Consider the following 9932-nt stretch of genomic DNA (forward strand, 5'->3'; position numbering starts at 1 on the left):
GGTAGTGTAATGCCTAAGGCATTTGACTGCTAACCAAAATGCTGGTGGTTCAAAACCACCAGCCACTCCTTGGAAGGAAGACTGAGCAATCTACTTCCATAGAGATACTGCCTCAGAAACCCAAGGAGAGGTCACTGTTAGTCACATCAGACTTGATGGCAGTAAATTTTTGTTTGTTTGTGGTAATAGGAGCTCTGGTGGAGTAATGAATAAAGAATTTGTTTGTTCACCAGATCAGTGGTTCAAACTCACCAACTGCTCCACAGGAGGAGGATGAGGCAATCTACTTCTGTAAAGATTTACAGCCTTGGAATTTCAATGGGGGTCACTGTGAGTCATAATTGACTCAGTGGGTTTGTTTTTTAGTTTAATTGTTGTAATTTTCACTGCTATTCATGAAGATATACAGTAATATATAAGACAATATTTCACTGCAATTTATAAAGTTTTCACAGGCCAATTTTTCCAGAGGTGGACCACAAAGTCCTTCTTCCTAGATTGTCTTAGTATGGAATCTTCACTGAAACCTGTCCAGCATGAGTGACCCTGCTGGTATTTGAAATACTGGTGACATAATTTCCAGGGTCATAGTAAAACATAAGCCATTGCAGTATAACAAACTATGAAAGAAACAGCTACAAATATACATTAATAATTGGAATGTGGGATGTATGGAGTATGATTAAAGGAAAATTAATAGTTGTTTAAAAAAATAAAAAAGAGGAACACATACATTTCTATATGCAAGGCATTCTTGAGCTGACAATAGACTGGTATTGGACATTTTGAATAAGACAATCATATGGTCTACTATGGCAAATCGACCAGGAATGTCACATCCCATTCATCATCCAAAAGAACATTTCAAGATGTATCCTGAAAAACAATGCTGTTCATTATAGGATAATAACCATTATCTCTATAAGGAAAACCAATTAATACTACTTTTATTCAAATTTATGCACCAACCACTAAAGACAAAGATATAGAAATTAAAGATTTTTACCAACTTCTGGTGTCAAAAATGATTAAACATGCAATCAAGGTGTAGTGATCGTTACTAGTGATTGGGATGTGAAAGTTGGAAACAAGAAGCAGCATCAATAGTTGGAAAATATGGTCTTGGTGGAAATAGAATGATGCCAGAGATCACATTATAGAATTTTGCAACACCAAAGACCTATTCATTTCAAATCCCTTCTTAGAATAACATAAATAACAACTATAGATGTGGAACTCATCAGTGGAATACACAGAAATCAAATTTATTACATCTGTGAAAAGAGGCAATGGAGGAGCTCAATATCATCATTCAGAACAAAGCCAGAAACTGACTGTTTAATAGAGTGTCAATTGCTCATATGCAAGTTCAAGTTGAAACTGAAGAAATTTAAACTAATTCCACGAGAGCTAAAATACAACTGTAATTATATCCCACCTGAGTTTAGAGACCATCTGAAAAATAGATTTGATACACTAAATATCAATAACTGACGACCAGAAGAACTTTTAGATGACATCAAGAACATCATACATGAGGAAAGCAATAAGTCATTAAAAAGCTAGAAGAGGAGAAAAAGACCAAAATGGATATCAGAAACAAAACAAAACAAAACAAAAAACCTCTGAAACTTGCTCTTGAATGCAGAGTAACTAAAGTGAAAGAAAGGAATGATGAAATGAGTGACCTGAATAGATGATTTCAAAAGGCACCTTGAGAAGACAAAGTAAAGTGTTATTAATTGTGCAAAGACCTGAAATCAGAAAACCTGAAGGGAAGAACATCTTTGGCATTTCTCAAACTGAAATAACTAAACGAGAAACTCAAATCCTGAGTTGCAAAATTCAAAGATTCTATGGGTAAAATAGTGAATGATTCAGGAAACATCAAAAGGATACATAGAATCACTCTACCAAAAAGAATTGGTCAACATTCAACCATTTCAGGAGGTAGCATATGATCAAGAACCAATAGTATACAAGGAAGAAGTCTAAGCTGCACTGAAGAAATGGGCAAAAGAAACAAGGCTCCAGGAACTGACCCATTGAGATGTTTCAACAAATTGGTGTACTACTTAAAGCCTGTCAGTCATTTATGCCAAGAAATTTGGAAGGCAAATCAACTAGAAGAGATATGTATGAATGCTCATTCCAAATAAAAGTAACCCAAAAGAATGTGGAAATTACCAAAAACTGACATGAATTATCAAAACTATTATTAATATTACACACAAATAAATTTTAGTGAAGACAATTTAAAAATGGTCAATTCTTCATCTTCTTTCTACAGAGTGGCTGGTGGGTTTGAACCACCAACCTTCTATTTAGTAGTCAAATGCCTTAGGCACTACACCACCAGAGCTCCCTACAATATATTGACAGGGAAGTGCCAGAAAATTAAGCTGGATTCAGAAGAGGGCAGAGAATGAGGGATATCACTGCTGATGCCAGATAGATCTTGGATGAAATCAAAGAATACTAGAAGGATGTTTACACGTGTTTTATTGACTATCCAAAGACATTTTACTCTGTAGAGTATAAATGAATAGACAGATGATAGATAGATAGATGATAGATAGATAGATAGATAGATAGATAGATAGATAGATAGATAACATTGCAAAGAATGGGAACATGCCAAGGGAATACTGCATGGTTTTAAGTCAGGAGAAAAAAAAAAAAAACTCACTACTGTAGAGTCCATTCAACTCATAGTGACCCCTCCTTGGATTTCCAAGGTGGTATCTCTACAGAAGTAGATTGCCCAATCTTCCATCTGAGGAGTGGCTTGTGAGTTTGACTCACCAGCCTTCTGGTTAGCAGTCAAATGCCTTAGGCACTATGCCATCAGAGCTCTCAAAGTCAGGAAAGGTGTGTGTAAATGCTATATCTTTCCATTAGACATATTCAATAATTGAAGAAGCTGGACTACATGAAGAATGTAGCATCAGGATTGGAGGAAGCCTCATTATCAATCTGCAACATGCAGATGACACAACATTACTTGCTGAAAGTACAGAGAAATTGAAGCACTTTCTGATGAATATCAAAGACTACAGCCTTCAGTATGGATTACATATCAAACTAAAGAAAAGAAAAATCCTCTCAGCTGAACCAGTAAGCAACATCACAATGAATGGAGAAAGGATTGAAGTTGTCAGGGATTTCATTTTACTTGGTTCCACAATCAATGCCCTTGGAAGCAGCAGTCAAGAATTCAGATGGCCTATTACACTCAGCAAATCTGCTGCAATACGTCTATTTAAAGTTTTAAATAACAAAGATGTCACTTTGAAAACTAATGTTCACCAGATCCAAACCATGGTATTTTCAATAGCCTTATATTCATGCGTAAGCTGGAAAATGAATAAGGAAGACCACAAGAGAATTGAAGCAATTGAATTGTGTATAGTGTTGGCAAAGAATATTGAGAATGCTGTATACTGCAAAAAAATAAAAATAAATAAATGAACACATGTGTCTTGGAGGAAGTACAGGAGGAATGCTCCTTAAAAGAGAGAATGGCCAGTCTTCGTCTCTCGTACTGTGATCAGTTTGTCAGAAGGGATCTCGTACTGTGATCAGTTTGTCAGATGGACTGACTGGGTGGCTAGAAAGTTGGCTGACGCATAACAAAAATTGTGAGGATGGCACAGAACTGGGCAGTGTTTCATTCTTTTGTATGTAGGATTGCTATGAATGGTAACCATATCAATGGTACCTAAGAAAAATTGTGGTAATGGTGTTCCTAGGTTACATAACACAAAATCGAAGTATTATTTCAATTCAGTATTTTTGACAGGTATCAAATTCCTTTTTTGCTTCTTTTGAAACTTGAAGAAATCATACTGTAATGTTTTAAAGAATGTTATAAAAACCAAACTTACTGCCATCGAGTCAATTTTGACTCATAGCGACCCCTCTTTGGGTTTCCGAGGTGGTATCACTATGGAAGTAGATTGCCCAACCTTCCTTCCAAGGAGTGGCTGGTGGGTTTGAACCACCAGTCTTCTGGTTAGCAGTCAAACGCTGTAGGCACTACACCACCAGAGCTCCATTAAAGAATGTTAGAGTTTGTTAATTGTTAATTTTTTGAGAATATCAACTTTAATGAAATATCTGTTTAATGGATTACATACAGAAAGCTCTTTCAGATGTTGTGCTATCTTGTTTTCTGTAGAATACTTCATTTGTCTTTTGGCTCTATATTTCAAGGGTAAAAGAAAAATAGGCATATGACAAAGGTGCAACATAAAACAGTCAAAATCACATGCACTGAGTTCTACCTTTCTACTAACTCCCATCTATTTTCAAGAGCCTGATATATTATTGCTTTGTTTCCACTCAAATGATAGAAACCAATAATGTTCAAGTCTTTAGTTTCTTCTCTGAAATTCACTTTTTGTTGAAAAGTTTTCCATCAGTATAAACTTTACAAGATCAGTCAATTCTATTCCAATTAAATACTGTTTCCTGTGATGCAGGGTTTATACATGTAGGTATAGCAACGTTTTCCAAATAATTTTGTTTGTTGTGTCTGTCTGAAAGAGAGGAAATTGAGAGAGTGAGAGAAAGCTTTCATCATATTCTGTTCCTTGAAATAGGACCATCTTTTAGATAATCTGCAATTGGTTGGAGTTCTTAAATTCCTTACCTAAGACACATAATGTGTTTGGGTTTATTACACAAAAGAGTCATTCTAAGTGGTTCGGAGGTATGAGGCCTTCAGAAATCAGATTACTTACATAAGAGTATAATATTTCTTTTCCATTTACATCATCTGAAGAGGTATAATTCCAGTCAAAATCATTTTGGGAAGTTCTTAATTGTGATTTTCTGATCTTGCCAATACAAATTTAAAGGGCCTCACTCACTGTTCTCTTTTTTCATCAGGTGTCACTTGAAATACCACTGATTAGAAAATGCCTTTTAGCTACATGGCAAATAGAGAAAGAAACATAGTTTAACACATAGCAGTCTTTTACTCAGTGTTTACTTTACCACCTCTGAGTGAACTTTAAGTTTTAACAATCCCCCATATTAAGTTCTGTGGCGGAGAGATTGATAGTTACAAGGGAGACTTAACATCTCCATATGCTGTATCTGGGAGAGATTAATTGTAACAACTTTTAAAGATAGAGCAAATTGAAAAATAGTGTCTGTTGGCTGATTCTTTTTTGTCATTTTACGGAATTATTTTCTTCAGTATTTGCTGTAGAGAACTCAGTGTTCATTTGCTTCTTCCAAATTCTGAAAAGCATCTTCTTCCAGCTTTCAGTTTCTGTTTGCAAGTGTCCTTCTATAGTTCTTTTTAAATCTTCAGTATGCTTGGGTGCCTGTTTTCACTAGGCAGTTGGGGTACTTTTACATTTTTTCTACTAACTTTGAAATTGCATGCATAATAACAGTGCATTATTAAGAGCAGTCTCTATTTTGTGCATTTTCTTTTGTTTCCCCGACAATAATTATAATTTATCAAATTTGTGCAAACATTTCATTTGTTGGCTTTCAGAGCTACAAGTTAAAAAAAAAAAAAAAAAGTAAAGAAAAACTGACCACTCTCATATTATTTAAATTCTGTGATCTAATAGCCCCTTTATTTTTCTTTGCAGCCTTTGCTGTACCTTCATAATATTTCAATTACATATTAAATTTATCCCTAGCCTTAACATTCTTGGCATGTCTTACATTATTTTGACTGTATATCAGTATATCAAGCATCAGGGAAGACATTTTTTAGCAATAAAGAAACTATCTTTTTGAGAAAAAAAATGATGTGTTCATTTATTATTTTAATAGAATAAACTCATGATTTCTGAGAAGTACTTTCAAATGACTATCTTCTAAAATATATTAAGAATTTCTGCCAAATAATCCATATAGAAGTTTGGAGCAATGTGGCTGAAGTTTGCCAACCAGTCAGAATAGATCTGCCCACAGGTTTCCAAGGCTGTACACTTCATGGAGGCAGACTGCCACATCTTTTTCCTGCTGAGTGCCTGGTAGTTTCCAACTGGTTACATTTCAGTTTGCACCACAGTCCTTAACTACTGCACCATCAGGGATCCTTCAAAGGCAAATATAGGTGCTTTAGAGGAAAAAAACATACTTCTCCCAAATGATGTGCAAGGGATTTAAGTTTGCTGTAAGCAATCCTGGAGGATTGAAAACACAGCTGGTCTTTAGGAATCACCGACTTTAAAACAAATGCAGGTTTCCCTAAATATATATAACTGATGTCATGTAAACTGAATAAGCTCTGATGATGCAGTGCTTAAGGCATTTTACTGCTAACTAGAACATTTGGGTTCAAATCCCAGCCCTTTTGCAGAAGGAAGATTAAGCAATCTACTTTAGTAAAGATGCACTGCCTTGGAAACCCAAAGTGAGTGAGTTGGAATCAACTTGGTCATAGTAGGTTTTGTTGTTGTTGTTGTTTTCTTTTCATGTAAACAGTATAAGCCTCCTGAAAGAACACCTTGTTGAATCAAACCTTCTGAAAGAATACTTTGTTGAATCCAGAAAACAAAGAAATCTTGAAACAATGTTTAGTGAGTGATTAATTTGCTAGAAGAAGAATGTTTGGACCTAAGTGGCATGAAGCTCATTTTCAAAAATGAAGGGTCAGGATTTTAGAGACAGAAAGGGAAACTCTAACAAAAAAGTTCTGAGTGATTAGTTAAATGAGAAGTCTTCATTTTTTAGGGAGCGATTATAAAAGAAGGGAAAAATGATTTATTGGTTACAATGGGATACTGGTTTCTTTATGATCAATTGACTTGTGTTGATTGTGTGCATTCTAATCCTATGTCAGGAGAGATTTGACCTTACACAGGGCACATATTCTGATTTTATCCAGGACATCTGGCATAAATTTTGTGCAGCTCTGAAAAATTGTTCTGAAACAATGTGAGGTTACTGTGAGATTAGCCAAAATGTATGGTTTGAGAGTGAACATTTAGCATTTTTTTAATAAAAAAGGAAAGCATATGTGAAACTTGTGACTTCATCAACCAGGTACTTAAAATATTCTTTTAAGCAAAGTGAATGCTGTAGAAATGGTAGTACAGAATTGTTAGTATTCAAATAACTGTTCTTTGGAAAGAAGTGTGCTTCAGGACTACCCAAAGTTGAAATATTGAAAGAAGGGAGTTGGACGCCAAATCACACTTGTTTATTTCTCTTCCTCAAAAACGTCCCTGTGTTATTCAGGGTCCTGTGTAAGACCAGAGAGAAAGAAAACACTAAGATATACAGACATAAAACCAAATTAAGCTGTCATTGAGTTAATTTTGACTCATGACAACCCCAAGTGTTTCAGGGTACAACTGTGCTTCATAGGGATTTCTTTTAAAATAATAATAATATGTTATTGTATTTTCAGTGAAAATTAACACAGTAGTTTAGAGTCCCATTCACAAATTTCTACATAATTGTTCAATGACATTGATGACATTCCTTACAATGGATGAATATTCTCATTATATCCAGTCTCATTGTGCTGTTTCCATTACTCTAGTTTCCCTATATCCTTACATTCTCATTTTTGCTTTAAAGTAATTCTTGCCTGTTCTCATGTAGATTGATAGGGTTTCAACTGCTGATTTTTAAGAAATACATTTCCAGGTCATTCTTCAGAGGTCCTTTGGCTAGACTTGAACCTCTACCCTTTTCTTTGCAGTCAAACATGCTAAGCATTGCACCCCCAGGAATTCTCCTCCTCTTTTTTTTCATATTAAAAAAGAGATAAATTTATAAGAAATTGTCTAATGATATTGTGCCAGATGTTGGCAAGCCCAAGTTCTGTAATACAAGCAACAGGCTAGAGATTGCTGTAGTTTTATGTCACAAACCCATAGGTCAGGAAACTTGAAGACTGAAAAGTGGAAGGATTCTGAGAATGTCTATTTATAATAAAATACACTTTAGAGATAAGTCTCTTTTTTGCTCTAAAGACATTCAACTGAGTGGTTGAGGCCCAATCACTTAATGGAGAGTAAACTTTTTATTTAATTTAATCATGAACAGCTACTTCTTAACATTATCTGGACTAATTATTACCTAATAACTTGGAACCATAGCCTACCCAAGTGGCATATAAAATTAGCCATAGTATACTAGTTGATACAGTGGATATAAAATTCTTCTAGTTAATAGTGAACATCACTTGCCACTTATTCACCAATTGATAATAGGAAATTTAAATAATTTATATGCAGCTATGTATGCATACTCATGTACATACTTTTATCCTGAAGTAATTCCTTACAAAATGTGTTATCAAAATTAACTCAGAACCAAAGAAATCTGAAAATCCCAAAAGGCCCCATCAAGGAAAACAGAAGATGTAAACAAAGATTTTCAACAGGGAGAAGGAAAAGACCGTGTGCTAGTAAGAGAGAGACATATTATTGTCAGGTCAGAGCCCCTGGTATTTCAACAGTTTTATCAGGGATGTGAATGTGTGAATATAGAGAAACTATGTTAGCTTGTTGAAAACTGAGACCTGGAAAAATAAATAGTATGACTAATAAATAAGGTGTTCAAAATGACTACATGTTTTGCCCAATATCTTCTCTTAATCAGAGGTAGATAGAGGATTAGAACTGTTCTCCTGATTTCTAGTCCAGTGTTATATGTATCATATTATACTATGACTATTACGAACTTTAATTGTGTATAAAATAAATATTTCAATAAATAATATTTAAACTTCATCCAAACACTATGTCTCTCATAATAGTGTTTGACTTAATCATCTTTAATTATGTCATTGTCAAGCAATTCCTGTTAGTACAGAAAATAAAAATTAAATTAAATCAATTTTATACTTTATGATTCTACATGGTTTGTAGATGTGAATATAATACTGAATGAAAATAATACCTGATAAATTGAAAAGCTTCTTTTTATGCAATAATTAAAAAAAAAACTGTCACAAAACAACCATAAAAAACAACAAACAGGTGTGAATCCAGCTTCCAGAAACCATGTACATATTGGCTTGAATGATAAGCATCATATTGTCAACAAGACAGAGTTATACAAGAAAGACACTGTGACATCTTGTAAACAACCCCAGTCACACAGCTCTGATTGAATTTTGAGTAACTTTTAACTGATAATATTTATTTGTCATGCTGAAAAATTGTCAGAACACAATCTAGCACAATTACTAGGAAGACATAATGCAAGAATCCAAGTTTAGGATTTCATTTAAAGTGAAAACACAGTGCTAAGGGTTGTGTCAATTACTGCAATCCTGTGTAACACCAGTAATACAGTTAAAATGCTGTGACTCCACTTTGACTGCTATTTGCCTCATAGCAGAGGAAAAACAACAATTGATCTACTAGTAACTGAATATACTTGGACATTTACTGTACTATTCAATTTAATAAAAAAAAGGAGTAATGGTATAAAAACATTGACAATCATATTTCATATTATTACCATAGCAATGATTTTGTTATGGACCAAGTTAGATGGCATTTACGGCATTTACATTTGCTCATTGAAAATTTATTAGTAATAAAATCTGCAAATAGCAAATTAACCCTATAGTTTGCCATTTGGATAATAAAATACAAACTTCTTAAATTTGTGCAAGCTGAACTATGAAAAAGCACATTGTATATAATATTGTTACAGGCTAATGTTATACCTATGAGGCTGAACTTTTGTATTGAAACAATAACAACAACAAAGGTAACAAGAAAAAACAATGCATCTTTCACATTATTACAAACAAATAATAGGAGAACACAGGGGGTATGCATGCCTACAAGAACCAGTTATGCTCTAAATACTCATATTACCTTCACAACAATTAAATTATTTCAGCAAGAATTAAAAGTTTTGGTATATATGAATAATATAATGAAGCACCATTTGATTGCATCAGGCATGTCTGTTATTATCTCAGATAAAAA

The sequence above is a fragment of the Orycteropus afer genome, unplaced genomic scaffold (genome assembly GCF_000298275.1).
Source record: "Orycteropus afer afer isolate SDZICR_OR568_19922 unplaced genomic scaffold, OryAfe1.0 scaffold00523, whole genome shotgun sequence".
In the NCBI taxonomy this organism is placed as follows: Eukaryota; Metazoa; Chordata; class Mammalia; order Tubulidentata; family Orycteropodidae; genus Orycteropus; species Orycteropus afer.